The sequence below is a fragment of the Anguilla rostrata genome, chromosome 17, assembly GCF_018555375.3.
Source record: "Anguilla rostrata isolate EN2019 chromosome 17, ASM1855537v3, whole genome shotgun sequence".
NCBI lineage: Eukaryota > Metazoa > Chordata > Actinopteri > Anguilliformes > Anguillidae > Anguilla > Anguilla rostrata.
In genome coordinates this window covers 25,908,103-25,918,904 of record NC_057949.1, presented here as the reverse complement: position 1 = coordinate 25,918,904, position 10,802 = coordinate 25,908,103, and the positions used below count along the sequence as shown (strand labels likewise).

At 47.1% G+C, this 10,802-nt stretch overlaps 1 long non-coding RNA gene across 1 annotated transcript in view; it reads left to right on the top strand.

Annotated features, from left to right (window-relative positions):
* Positions 1–10,391, top strand: part of LOC135243615 (uncharacterized) — a 111,423-nt gene extending 101,032 nt beyond the window's left edge. The window contains exon 3 of the long non-coding RNA XR_010326701.1: positions 9,883–10,391. This is a non-coding gene — a long non-coding RNA (uncharacterized LOC135243615). The remainder of the gene's footprint in view (positions 1–9,882) is intronic.
* Positions 10,392–10,802: the final 411 nt, after the last annotated feature.

The following is a 10,802-nucleotide window of genomic DNA, read 5'->3' as shown; positions in this document are numbered from 1 at the left end:
TTAATACCTTGAGGTTGACTGCAAATCAATGAAAGGTCAGTCCCTTGCGAAAACAAAAAAAAGGATTCCATCTGACAAGGCGAAGACAGTTCTGTTTTAAATGGAGCCCACAAAGATAAGGTAACAACTGCAAGATTGGGAGGTAATTAAGTTTATACTTAATCCTCACACAGAATCATCGCTTGTGGTGGAAGAACACTATATAGGACAGTTTGTACATAGTTCAGTGCTTACATTTGTATTATTTATTATCATTTTGTATATATACATGTATATACTTCCTGCAATTTGGCAGTACACTTAACTAGGTAGCTACTTTCCAGTGCAAATAGCATAGGATTGCAGCTGCTTGGATGCTCTGGAGTGGCTAACTAGCTAGCACCACGTTTCTCAGCTCTTTGCATGGGCACTGCGGGGGTGTTACATGACCGTTCAGTTTTGTGTCAGCTTTGAGTGCAGGCCTAGGACGAAACCGCGCTGGGGGGGGGGGGGGAGGGGGGGAGGGGACGAAACCGCGTTTTGGGGGGGGGGGGGCGGACGAAACCGCGCTGCACAGGGTGGGGTCCGCTGCTGCGTACCGGCACCACTGGCACCATCGCCACCGCCATCTTGTCAGGGCACCTGGTGACTCTGCTAAAAAAAAAAAAAAAAAAAACATTGGGGGAAAACACTGGTCTTATTTTTTGGGGGCGGCAGTGTAGTGTAATGGGTAAGGAGTTGGTCTTGTGCAAGGTACTTAACCTGCATTGCTTCAGTATACATCCAGCTGTGTAATCTGTTACAATGTGAATGCTATGTAAAAAAAAAAAAAAAAGAAGTTGTGTAAGTCGTTCTGGATAAGAGCATCTGCTAAATGCCTGTAATGCATTTATCTAAACAAGCACTCCTAAATTGTAGGTTGAGTCCCTGAGTGTGGTTAAGGTGCATCACAAGACACATTTTTGACCCTATATTCTACCACTTTTCTAGCCAAACAAATTAAACCTTGCGAAAGTAACATTGTACGTGCGGTTGTTTAAAAAAACATTGGCTTATTCGTCGGATTGCGAGCTTGGAATTTTTCGGGGAAATACTGGTCCGGATGATCGCTTCATTGCTTACCTCTTCAGAACCAGAGACCGGTAAAAAAAACTGTTTAGATTTACTCCCGCAAAGCAGATTTATTTCGTTTTTTGGTTGTCGTGCGGTAATTGGAGCCGTGACTGACAGGCTCGTGCGGTGAGAAGCGGGAGTAACCGGGCATGGACGGAGGGGGGGGGGGGCGTGTGCAGGGGGGGCCAGATGACGGGCACCTCATTAGCTGGAGACAGGGTACGTTGGGGGTGACGCCGGGTGACGTGGGTAATGAACGAGGCGAAGGAGCAACCCTGCGGCGCGCTCTCGAGACCTGATCACTCACTCCGGGTCCTGCAGGGGGCGGCGCGGTCTCTGCACCCCACCCACCCCCCCGATCCTTGACGGAATTGAGCCGACGGTGAACGCAACGTGGGCGTGGGGGTGATCGGCGAAGGAGGGAGGGAGTGAAACTGCTTCGGCCATCTTAATGAGCTCGCTCTGTGGGCCGGTGGAGAGCAGCAGCCGCAGCAGCAGCAGCGTTTTCCCGCCCTTTTCCTCGGTCTCTGGAGACCAGCCCGGGTGTCAGCCTGATCCACGTCTTCGCCGTTCGACCGCCTTTTTGGTCCCTGAAAGCTGAGTGACAGCGCGAACGGGCCAATTAGGAGCTGCTGTAGAGGCGGGGACTGGAGACCTGAATGAAAGGGAGAAAACGACCGGGACTGTGTGTGTGTGTGTACTGTAATCTCCCCCGAACGTGCCTGAGAATGTTCACGCTTGTGCACAATCCGCAGGTTTAGCCTAGCGCCCATTATGGAAAAACAGCAGCACAACTGCAGAATATATGATTTACATTAAAGAAACGGGGAGCGACACAAAATGGCGCATTTCCGGTCGTAAGCCCTCTTACCTGATTTCCCCAGGGATCGGATCGCATGCCATTGTGGCTAATGGGATGAGCTGGCGCAATCCCAGATTACCATTTAGCGCAAGCCGCTGTCCCGCTCAATTCCCAACAGAGGGCGCTCACGAGTTAAAACCCGAGTTTACTGTAGCTATGTTTAATACAAAACAAACCCCATTCCAGCAGTGCTGGTCACACACACAAATCTGTAGCGTGTAAAAGCAATTGTAGTAGCTCGGAATAGATTTACAGATGAGCACGGCTAGATGCTTAGTTGTTGAGTCTAAGTAGCTCACCTAGCGTCTCAGGTATAAATCAGTCCCTGATTAGAGGGCAAGAATGAGAACCAGCGCAGCACTGCTGGCCTCCAGGGCCAGCTTTGAGTGGCCCTGGAATAGCCTTTGGGAAAACTCCAGTCAGGAGGAATATGCTCATTTCTAAGTATTCATTTATGATTTTTTTTTTTTGGCCGAGCACATACAGGGTGTGAGAGAGGGCAGAAGCCCTGTCTGCATTAATAACAGACCTGCACTCTGCTCAGCCTGCCTTGGCTGATCTAATAAAGGTTTTGCTCCAGGCTACACCAATATAGATTTCTATAGTCTATTTAATTACCCTTTTTTGCAAAGAGGAGAAAGAAGAAGAAGAATAGAAAAGATTGCTGACGTGTATATTTTACGTGATCAAGGTTTAGCCCCAGAAAAAAACTGTTATAGCAGAACCATTCATTTACCGTCCTGCTGTAGGCTCAGGACCTCTCACTGCTGCAGAAATCACACATGCACACACACACTTACCCACGCACACACACACACACTCACCCACGCACACACTTACCCACGCGCGCACACACACACACACACACACACACTCACCCACGCACACACTTACCCACGCACACACACACACACACACGCACACACACACACACACACACTCACACACACACACACACACACACACACACACACACACTTACCCACGCGCGCACGCACACACACACACACTCACACACACACACATACACACACACTCATATTCACACTCACACACACACACACACTCACACACACACTCACACACACACACACACACACACACACACACACACACACATACACACACGCAGCGCAGCAGATGTAATATACGAGCGCTGTGCTGATGGCCTTGTAAGGCCCTGAATAGGCAGAGCCTTCCAGGGCTTTCAGCCGCTTTGCCCGCTTCTTGGAGGCCATTTTGTGGAGATTTACGGCCGTTAGAGAGGGGGAGAAGCGCGCTGCCCAGCGAAGGCCAAGGCCTTGTGCTGCGGCAGGAAGTAGCCAGCAGGCTCTCTGTGTTCAGTGGCAGGAAGTAGCCAGCAGGCTCTCTGTGTTCAGTGGCAGGAAGTAGCCAGCAGGCTCTCTGTGCCCAGTGGAGACCGAGGCCTTGCGCTGCGGCAGGAAGTAGCCAGCAGGCTCTCTGTGCTCAGTGGAGGCTGAGGCCTTGTGCTGCGGCAGGAAGTAGCCAGCAGGCTCTCTGTGTTCAGTGGAGGCTCAGGCCTTGTGCTGCGGCAGGAAGTAGCCAGCAGGCTCTCTGTGTTCAGTGGCAGGAAGTAGCCAGCAGGCTCTCTGTGTTCAGTGGCAGGAAGTAGCCAGCAGGCTCTCTGTGTTCAGTGGAGGCCAAGGCCTTGTGCTGCGGCAGGAAGTAGCCAGCAGGCTGTCTGTGTTCAGCGGCGACAGAGACCTTGCGCTGCGGCAGGAAGTAGCCAGCAGGCTGTCTGTGTTCAGTGGCGACAGAGACCTTGTGCTGCAGCAGGAAGTAGCCAGCAGGCTGTCTGTGTTCAGCGGCGACAGAGACCTTGTGCTGCAGCAGGAAGTAGCCAGCAGGCTGTCTGTGTTCAGCGGCGACAGAGACCTTGTGCTGCGGCAGGAAGTAGCCAGCAGGCTGTCTGTGTTCAGCGGCAGGACAGTAGCACAGCTTCTGTGTTCGGCAGGAAGTAGCCAGCAGGCTCTCTGTGCTCACAGGTCACAGGTCAGAGCCGAGCCGAGAGAACGATTCGACTGCTCGAGCATAAAAGCGCGTAAAATATCCCTGCAGACAAAGTCATGAAACTGCATCCTCGCAGCCAGCCACAATAATTACACTCAATAAAAACACAATAGATATTTATAACAGCGGAAAATACAAGGGATTCAATGGACTGCAGGACGAGGCGTCGCCTGGTGAGAGGTGCCATTAGCAAATTAAACCCCTGGAAAGTGTTTGGTTGCACATCATGGGGCCGTAGCCAGGTAGCGCCTGATGAATCCAGATTGATGTTTTTTTTTTTTAACACCCTGTTTCCGATATTCTTTGCTTTTTTCCCCAGGAGCTTGTAGTTCATTTTGTGCAGTGGTTGGGCAGGAAGATTCAACAGCAATGATGAAACGTCTGAAGTGCGGATGTTTTCTCTGATGTGAGCCCGAGGTGTGTCCCCTCCGGGCTCCCCTTTCATCTCCCGTCGGCTCGATCGACTCACCTGAGCTCTGAGAGAGGGGCGGGGGGCTCGCGTTTGGGGGCAGAGCCTCCAGACGCTCATTTGAATCCCATAAGAAGTCATTCACGGGGAGTCACTCACACCTGCCGGTGCACAATGACTGAATTTGCATGATGGAGAATCAGAAATTCGTTTTGTGTGTGTCTGTGTGTGTGTGTGTCAGTCAGGGGGGCGGGGGTGGTTTAGAGAGATTGGTGAGTCATAGCCTTCCATTAGCATTTTTTTAAGGACATTGAAATGAGTAGTTTACTTAACCTGAAAAAAAACTCAGTCTCTAATCATCTAATGAAAGGCGTTGCTTTCTTTCTTTATGTGTGTGCGTGCATGCTTGAGTGTGTGTGCTTGAGTGTGTGTGCTTGAGTGTGTGTTTGTGTGTGTGTGCTTATGTGCGTGTGCTTGAGTGTGTTGTGTGTGTGTGCTTATGTGCGTGTGCTTGAGTGTGTGTGTGTGCTTGTGTGCGTGTGCTTGAGCGTGTGCGCGTGTGTGTGTGCGCGTGCTTGAGCGTGGTTGTGTGTCGGTGCTGGCGTGTGCGTGTTGTCGCGTGTTGCGTGTGTGCGCTTGCGTGCATGCGATTGTGAGACAGCAGAACTGGATACTCACATTTTAAATCGGTCCTTACTCAAGAATCAAAGAAGATCGGTAACTCAACTCTTTATTCATTTTGCCGGGAAGTCTTTGGATGTTCTTTTGGAAACCGAGCTGCTTTTTTTTCCCCCTCAGTGAAATGGTGTGGTTCCAGGGGGGATTTCACCGGCAGGAATGACAGGCACGATGGAGCTCAGATCTCTCACATCTCTACCTGGCTGACTACCTGACGTGGTCTCGGGAAACGGCTACCGCAGCTGCTGCAGACGGCGTGCGCACCGATGCTCGCCAGATCAAACGCCAGACGCAAGGACGCATTCGTTTCGTTTCACATTTTGAGTGATTTGCCCGTCTGTTACATTTGCCTTAAAACCACAATTCCGAGCTGCGTGGAAACCGCTCGTGCGCCTGTTAAAGACTGCCCTGAGACTGAGCACAGAGCTGCGTAAGGGCTACATAAGGGCTACGTAAGGGCTACGTTAGGGCTACGTAAGGGCTACGTTAGGGCTACGTTAGGGCTACATAAGGGCTACGTAAGGGCTACGTAAGGGCTACATAAGGGCTACGTTAGGGCTACGTTAGGGCTACATAAGGGCTACGTAAGGGCTACGTAAGGGCTACATAAGGGCTACGTTAGGGCTGTGTAAGGGCTACATAAGGGCTGTGTAAGGGCTACTTAAGGGCTACGTAAGGGCTACGTAAGGGCTACGTTAGGGCTGTGTAAGGGCTACGTAAGGGCTGTGTAAGGGCTACTTAAGGGCTACGTAAGGGCTACGTAAGGGCTACATAAGGGCTGTGTAAGGGCTACATAAGGGCTGTGTAAGGGCTACTTAAGGGCTACGTAAGGGCTACGTAAGGGCTGTGTAAGGGCTACTTAAGGGCTACGTAAGGGCTACATAAGGGCTGTGTAAGGGCTACTTAAGGGCTACGTAAGGGCTACATAAGGGCTGTGTAAGGGCTACGTAAGGGCTACGTAAGGGCTGTGTAAGGGCTACTTAAGGGCTACGTAAGGGCTACATAAGGGCTGTGTAAGGGCTACTTAAGGGCTACGTAAGGGCTACGTAAGGGCTACATAAGGGCTGTGTAAGGGCTACTTAAGGGCTACGTAAGGGCTACGTAAGGGCTACGTTAGGGCTACGTAAGGGCTGCGTAAGGGCTGTGTAAAAGCTGTGTAAGGGCTACATAAGTGCTACAGAAGGGCTGCGTAAGAGCTGTGTAGAAACCACTCATGCGCCTGTTGAAGCTCAGGGGCTGCTTTGACACCTCAGGCAACTTGAGTGACTGGCTTCACATTTTGGGAAACCTTCCTTCCATGCGTTGCATTCTGGGGGTAGTCTTTCCCAATGTAATTTAGACTCAATAGTTTTTGGGAAGCAAGAACCCCCCCCCCCCCCCTTAGCGTGCGATCTTCTTCAGTACGGGCACCCTCTTTCACGGCTGCGGCACTGTGTGAGCTTCTCGATAACCTCTCCACCCCCCCATCCGCCCCCACCCCCCCACCAGGCTGGCAGGATCACACCAGAACTATGATGGAAGCACAGAGATTTCTGACAGCCCCTTCCTCTGCACAGTTGCTCTAGCAGATGGTTTGACCATGAAAGGCAAACAAAGTAACCAGAAGAAATGGGGGGGGGGGGGGAGGCAGAAGGAACCCAGGTGATGTGGATGACTTTGGAAGACACTTTGTTTTTGGGTAAAATATTTTTTTAAATGTGTTATTATTATGAATAATAATAATAATAATAACAATAAAAACAATAAGGGAACGCTTAATGCTATTCTGCCACTCATTTCAGGAATGAACAGAAGGTCACAGAAGGTCGCTGAAGGTCAGGCTGAGATGCTTTCGTTCGAATTGTTGTTTTCACGCTTCTGCGTGATGCGCTCGCAGACTTCACCACGTCAGCTTGCCAGACGTTCTGGCCTTCTGAGAAGCCTGTCATTTTAGAGTCTGAGGTAAGGTAACGTTTGAAACCTTGTTTGGGAAAGAGCCACCAGAATCACCCACACAAAAAAAAAAGATTTAAAAAATAAAAGTGCTTGTGCTTGTATATTTTCTTACATTTCAATATAGCTACAGAACCTGGAGTCAAAATGACCCCACACAACTCCTTTGTATATATAAAGTTGGTACAAAGCGCAGCTTTATGTTTTTTTGCATGTTTACTATGTAATCCCACCATATTCGGAAAAGTCAGCGATGTCAAACAGTCAATGGGGTAAAATTGACCCCCAAAATGGAGGTTAAGTCCAGAACTGGAGTTCCTGTGCCTTCGTTCCCGTTAGATTCCACACCTCCAGCCCCAAGGGCAAACGCAACCTTGCTCAAGGACCCAACAGCAGTGTGTTCTGCTTCGGTTATAGACTGCAACAAACACACACACACACAGACCTCCCAACCTCCTTTCCTTAATAACCACAGCAGCAAACACCCACCGTGGCCTGTTGCGCCTCTGCTGCTGGCTGTTATTACTTTCTACCGAGAAAATGGCAGGTCCTCCTGGACAAATATGAGACTTGAGGCAGCACTGCACCGTGTTCAACGCACTGTGCCGCGTTTGACGCACTGCGTCATGTTAAACGCACTGTTTCTGTAAGTCATTCTGGCTGAAAGCATCTGCGAGTGACTGAATGGCAAAATTCTTATCGTAATCAGTGCACATTCCTACAATACTGATCGTTCATTTTTAAAATGAAGATACCTTCCTACATCGGCCACTTGGCATTCAGTGCAAAACCTGGTGGGTCCTTCATCATTCTCGAACTTGAATGTTATGAAGTTTTTGAACGATGGCCTGTGATATCTATTTTCATTTCTCTTGGTATTTGTTTGAAGGATAACGTATTTTCATTTAAATTTTCACAAATTCTTTTTTTCTTTTTTTTTTTTTTTTTAATAAGGAGAGCGCGTTTGACCTGATGTCCGGATTTCACATCATGGTGTGATTTCATTTTCCATATTTCATAAATACACATAGTTTCCATCCATTCAAACAAAGGTTTTATGACAATGGCCAACCCCCCCACCCCCCCACAGGGTCATGTGACAGGCAGCTTTCTGGACCCGTGACCTTTGTGAATTTCAGAAGCCGTCCCGGGTTTCCGGTTGTGTTGAATGGACGGCCCGCCGCGTCTGCACTCTGCCCCCAGACGGTCCTCCTCGGGTTCTCCGAAAGGTCGACCCCCCCGCCGCTCTCCTGAATAATTTATCCCCCCTTTTCCTCTTATGGAAATGAAAACCCGAAAATCAATTCTGCTGGCGTAATGCTCACAGTCGTCCTCTTCTCTCTTTTTTTCTTTTTTTTTTTTTTTGCGGCTATGGTATTTTTGAGCGACAGTCGCAGTTCGATAAGTTTGATGACGATTAACACAATAATCACGCTTAAAACTGTGAACGAGCTGAGCATGCCTCTGAAAACTCTGTACTCTGTACTGAGGAAAAAAGGGGGGGTCTCAGTTCCTGGGGTCTGAACTCAAGGAGGACCACACAATCTCAGGAGGATGTGCTGGTGGAGAATGGTAGGGTGTCATGTCTGTGCTTACTGGGGCCATCACCTCTGTAGGGATCTAAATCCAGATTCCTAAATTAAATGGGACTGTAGAGAAAAACCCAACCCGGTGATTTTGTGTGTGGTGTTGGTGCCTGTGCTTCGTTGGTGGCGAGGAATTCAAAATAAAACTAGTGCTGCCTGTCACTGATCTGAGGCAGGAAATTCCCTCCATATTTCTGCACTGACTCTGGCTCCCAGGCCAAGCAAAGCAGGCCCTGGTTCAAATTATTTCCATAATTAATTTATTACTTTCTCCAGTGTCACTAACTGAAACCAGAAAAAAGAAAATTGAGAATAGTAATAATTTTTTGAGACCTTTTGAGAATTATTTAAATGACTGCACAACTGTGTTATGTATTAATATTTAATTATGTATTAATATTTTTCTGTTTCCTAAGGTAGCAAAACGGATATATATTTCAGTTTAAAAACTGCTACCTGCCACATTTTGCTACATTTCAGATACATTTTGCTTCTTAGAGATGCCTGAAACCTACACTGTGTACTATATATATGAGACTTTTTCATCACAGCATATTGTAAAAACTTTAATTTCCGTCATCATGTGGTCATACTTGCTCATTATTTTATTCTCTGTGCTGCTGCCAGTAGTAGAAGCAGCAGAAAAAAGATGGAAATCCCTGGAGGCCAAAGATACTCTACCGCATGCATCCTCAGGAATGACTGTTGCTCCCAGTCCATTTCATCCACATGCTAATCTCAGGATTAATGCTCTTCCCAAACAATTAAGATGAGATAGACTTTATTGTCCCGAAGGAAATTTGTTTCAGACACATGTGGTGCTTGCTGTACGAAGACAGTACACATAATAACACACAATAGGACAGCACAATTGCACATTGCTCGTTATACATACATTTAAGACAGGTACCTACAATGCATACAGCACATACATACATTGTATACATAATAATACACAAATTGCGCAATTGAGAAAAATGACATTAAATGAAACACATGCACATTTCTGAGGGGTAACAGGGATGACATTTTGTCAATATTGTTGATCAGTTTAACCTACAGGGTCCAAGTTGAACTATGCGGTTGTTCCCTGCACTTGGAACGGTACTTCTCTCTAGGGGTTTCGACACACTTGTTCCTGGTTATGTTTATACACTTTGTTGTGCGTCGCTCTGGATAAGTGTCTGCCAAATTGCCTGTAATGTAATGTGATGTAATGTAATATTGACAATATTATGCATGTGTAGAAACCGTGCTCCACGCGTGACATAATTAATTTAATCTGTTTGCAGTGGGTCACCGGTGCACAGAATTCCGCATCTAAGTTCCCTTCTGGCCACCGCCCAGCGTTCTATGATAACAAGTACGGTACTTAAGAGGTACTTTACAGGTACGTTTTTTTTTTTTTTTTTAAATCTAGCTCACGATCAAGATTCCTTTTTTATGCACAAGATAAAATGTGTTGTCGTTTGCCAGCATCCGAATGTGGACATTACAATTACAGCGTTTTGAGGTTTTGCAATTTATTCAACGTGCTGAATTTATTGTGCTTGGTGAAGGGTAAAAATATTTCAATGTGTTAAAATTTGATGGGGAAGCAAGACAGGAAATATGAAAAAAATCTTTGGGGGGGGGGGATACTGAAGGACGTGTTTATCAGTGTTTTAAAGCAATATGCATATATAAAATGTATTAATAATTTCCATTAATTCTGCATGTGACTCTGGTTCACAGTGGTATGTCTACTGAGATTGGGGACTTGCAGTATGTAAATGAGGCCACAGCATTAAATTAGCATAAATTGTGTTAATTGTGTCTCAGTCTGCAAGGCATGTCTTGAAATGTTTTTAAAATGAACAGAAAATTGCCGCTCACTGAAGCCAGACGCGACAGTAGTACATTTTATTCCCCAAATTCACATTCGCCAATTTGACAGGACAAAAAAGGAAGTTTCCCAAACCTCAGTTTCGGTGGAAGAGGATTTCCTTTCTTCCGTATGTGCCATCCAAAACAAGTAGCGAAATATTTAAATAGTATCTGGAATGTGCATAGTTTAAAAATAATCAAGTATAATTGATGTCGTTTTTCACTCACTGTTTATTCCACAGTGTCAACATGGTTGATGGTGTGATGTCTGTGTTGATATTCTTTGCATTGTTTAACTATGTATTAATTAATCAATCATTCATATTTTTTTCATATTTTTCTTAAT